A 4,078-nucleotide genomic window follows, 5' to 3' on the forward strand; every position below is an offset into this window, starting at 1 on the left:
TAAGATGGAGAGGGTCGTCGTCTTGACAAAGATGAATAGATAGTTTTTTTAATATTAAGTTAATATTAAATAAAAAAAAATGTGTTTTTATCCCTCGAGCCTCGAAGGAAGATCTTTGTTTGACGAAAAGTTTTCGATTTATAATAGATCGGTCGTACCTTTATTGTATTGCAATAAAAAATTCAATAAAATAATATGAATGACTCGCTATTCACCGGGTTTCCGGGCAATAATCCTAAGATTCTGTGGGAAAGGTGGCCGAGTGGTTCAAGGCGTAGCACTGGAACTGCTATGTAGGCTTTTGCTTACCGAGGGTTCGAATCCCTCTCTTTCCGTACCTTGACCTACACCTAATTTACCAACGTTACCAACCACAATGTATCAAATAACAATGGATACCATTATTCCAAGAGTAGGGCCTTTGCTTTCTAGTGATTCTCTATTGCCAATTACTGTGGTAGATAAAATATCGGATCGGAAAGGGTGGACAAGGAATGAGAATCTGACCGCGGATCCACTTGGGATACGAAAAGGATACGAAAATGGGGGAAAATCCGGATTAAATCCCTTAACTTAGTTCTATTTACTTTGTTTGGTGAAACAGGGTAGACAAAATTGTATTGTCCAAAGCTTAATTATTTTATTTTAATTAAGTTTAAGTCTGACGGGAATAATATTCCACGACTAGTAATTCATTGATTTTTAAGCCGATCCATTTACTATCTATTATTTGATTTACTATTCCTTTATATTGGAATGAGTCAAGAGTCAAATGTTTTGGCAATTCCTCGCGGGGAGATGAATCCACATAATTTTGAATCAGAGCTCTGGATCTTTGTTCATCTCTCGTAGTAATAATATCTCGGGGTTTACACCGATAACTTGGGATATCTACTATACGACCATTAACTAAAATATGTCTATGGTTAACTAGTTGTCTAGCTCCAGGAATGGTCGAAGCCATACCCAATCGAAAAAGGATGTTATCCAAACGCATTTCAAGTAGTTGTAGTAAAACTTGACCTGTTGACCCTTTGGCTTTCCCAGCGATACGAACATATCTAAGCAATTGCCGCTCTGTCAGACCATAATGAAAACGCAATTTTTGTTTTTCTTCTAGACGAATACGATATTGAGATCTTTTCCCGGAACGCGGTTGGTTTCTAAGATCACTTCCGGATCTAGGTCTTTTACTAGTGAGTCCCGGTAAAGCCCCCAGACGGCGTATTTTTTTGAAACGAGGCCCTCGGTAACGAGACATAAAGACTCCTTATTTTATTGAAATTGGATTTCACAGAATAAAAAAATTAAGACTGAACTAAACGATAAACGAAGCTAAACTCGCTGAAATACTATAAAGAAGAATGAGATGAATTGTCTCAATAACCAGATTATTTTATATAGTTATATATAGGAAGTTAAGTATCCCTTTCTTGTTCTGTAGAGATCTAACAGCTTCAATCCATTTTTTATTCTTTTTTATTCATAGTTGGGAGTTCCCGTAACATACTATGTTGACCCGACATTTGGAGAAAATTGAAAAGTCTTTTCAATTTCTCTTGATCTCAAGGAGACATTATCAATATCAATATCAATCATGGAAAAAATCGAATAAATGGAAAAGCCGGCTATCGGAATCGAACCGATGACCATCGCATTACAAATGCGATGCTCTAACCCCTGAGCTAAGCGGGCTCACATAACAGAAATAGTGCATAGGATTTCGGGAAACTACTGGGACTTAGCTATTAGTAATTAGCTATTTATTTGATTTTTTTATTTTATTTATCTATTTATTTATCTATTATTAATATCTATTATTAATAATTAATATAATTATAATAAATAAATAAAGAGTAGTTTGTTTTTATTATTATTATAATTATTATTAATTATTATTATTATATATAATATATATATATATAAATACAATTATATAAATACAAATACAATTATATAAATACAATATCAATATTATATTAATAATACAATATTAATATTAAATAGAATATAATATTAATTATGACAACATTAATATTAATAATGTAATTATTAATATTAATGTTGTTATGTAATAATAAATAATAATATAATATTAATATATTATATTATTAATATTAATTAGATTATATTATGATTATGTAATATTAGTAATATTAATTACTTAATCTTAATAAAATAAACTAAAAAATAAAAATTAGCTTAGTTATATATTCTATATATAGTTATAGAAATTTAGAAATTCTATTTATTTACACTATAGGAATTCCTATAGTATAGGAGATCCTTCCTAAGGAAAGGATAAGATAAAGGAAAGGATAAGATAAAGATAAGGCTGCAGTCCAGAGCATAATGAGACATTCCTCTGGTTTCATTCGGAAAGGGAGGGGATAAGACGATAAAAAAAGAATGAATATCGACCGTTCCAGTATTCCAAATAGCGCTAAAAAAATAAGGGGTGTAAAGACATATATATATATGTGACGTGGGATATATCCATCCATATTGAATTGCGGATACATCAATGATAGAATCTTTCTGATTGGATCATATCAAATATGGGCCCGCCACTCCGATAGGGATGAAAGAAGCTGGTCAAGAAATATAATAGGGACACACCTCTTTGATATAGGAATAAGGGCCTGTATCTAATGAATTCAACGGCTCCAAGATAAATGAAAGAAAAGAAGGGGGGGTCACAATGTGATTTCTTTCTCATAAGGAAGAGGGAGGGGGATATGGCGAAATTGGTAGACGCTACGGACTTGATTGGATTGAGCCTTGGTATGGAAACCTACTAAGTGGTAACTTCCAAATTCAGAGAAACCCTGGAATTAAAAATGGGCAATCCTGAGCCAAATCCTGTTTTCAGAAAAAAAAAAGGATAGGTGCAGAGACTCAACGGAAGCTGTTCTAACGAATGGGGTTGACTTTACTACATTGGTAGAAGAATCCTTCTATCGAAACTCCAGAGTGGGATGACCCTAGATATGTACGTATACGTACTGAAATATCAAAGATTAATCACGACCCGAATCCATATTTTTTTTTTCTAAAAATTTCAGAATAATAATTTCAGAAGCAGAAGGAAGAATCGAATAGTCAGTGATCAAATCGACTATCACACCAGAGTCTGATAGATCTTTTTAAGGATGTCTGATAGATCTTTTTAAGGATTGATTAATCGAGTGAGACGAGAATAAAGATAGAGTCCCATTCTACATGTCAATACTGACAACAATGAAATTTATAGTAAGAGGAAAATCCGTCGACTTTAGAAATCGTGAGGGTTCAAGTCCCTCTATCCCCAATAAAAGGCCTATTTGACTCCCTAAGCATTTATCCTCTTTTTTTTTTATCAGTGGTTCAAAATTAGATATGTTTTTCACTTACTCTACTCTTTCACAAATGGATCCGGCCAGAAATCTTTCTCTCTTCTCACTGTGATAGATATGATATACGTACAAATGCCCATCCATATATGGATGGGCAAAGAATCTCCATTACGGAACCTTTCACAGTTCATATCATTACTCTTACACTTACATTTACAAAGTCTCCTTTTTGAAGATCCAACAAATTACCGACTTTATTTAGGTAAGTTAATGCTTTTTGAGTCCCTTTCATTGACATAGGCCCAAGCTTTCTTTTTCTTTTAGTAGGATCATGCATCGAGAATGGTCGGGATAGCTCAGCTGGTAGAGCAGAGGACTGAAAATCCTCGTGTCACCAGTTCAAATCTGGTTCCTGGCACGTGGTTAATGTATCGAATAGATAAGATACTCATACAAATAAATCAATAGAGTCAGAACCCATATTAATATTATTTAATATTATATGCGTTAATAGTCCAGAGCATAATACATATTTATCCATCTACATCTAGATGTATAGATAGACGCCTCCGTCTTGTAGATGGGTAAAAAACGAGTAGATGGGTAAAGATATGAGTAAAGAAAATAATTGGATTCCGTTCCCTCCTCTTTTTTGTTTGTTTGTTCATACTGTATCTCTTCCCGCACAAAAAGAATGTTAATACTTCATACATATCCGAAGTCGAAGTTAGTTGGTCGAAAAC

At 33.4% G+C, this 4,078-nt stretch overlaps 3 non-coding genes across 3 annotated transcripts; 2 read left to right on the forward strand and 1 right to left on the reverse strand.

The window, feature by feature from the left end:
- Positions 1 to 248: 248 nt before the first annotated feature.
- Positions 249 to 335, forward strand: TRNAS-GGA (transfer RNA serine (anticodon GGA)). Its single transcript has one exon. It is a non-coding gene; the product is annotated as a tRNA-Ser (tRNA).
- Positions 336 to 1,622: 1,287 nt separating this feature from the next.
- On the reverse strand, positions 1,623 to 1,695 carry TRNAT-UGU (transfer RNA threonine (anticodon UGU)). The gene has a single exon. It is a non-coding gene; the product is annotated as a tRNA-Thr (tRNA).
- A 1,985-nt stretch (positions 1,696 to 3,680) lies between these two features.
- On the forward strand, positions 3,681 to 3,753 carry TRNAF-GAA (transfer RNA phenylalanine (anticodon GAA)). The gene has a single exon. It is a non-coding gene; the product is annotated as a tRNA-Phe (tRNA).
- Positions 3,754 to 4,078: the final 325 nt, after the last annotated feature.

Source organism: Aristolochia californica, unplaced genomic scaffold (assembly GCF_029961685.1).
Source record: "Aristolochia californica isolate CCGP_79_NKW_82.1479 unplaced genomic scaffold, dmAriCali1.0.hap1 SCAF_502, whole genome shotgun sequence".
NCBI classification, from domain to species: Eukaryota; Viridiplantae; Streptophyta; class Magnoliopsida; order Piperales; family Aristolochiaceae; genus Aristolochia; species Aristolochia californica.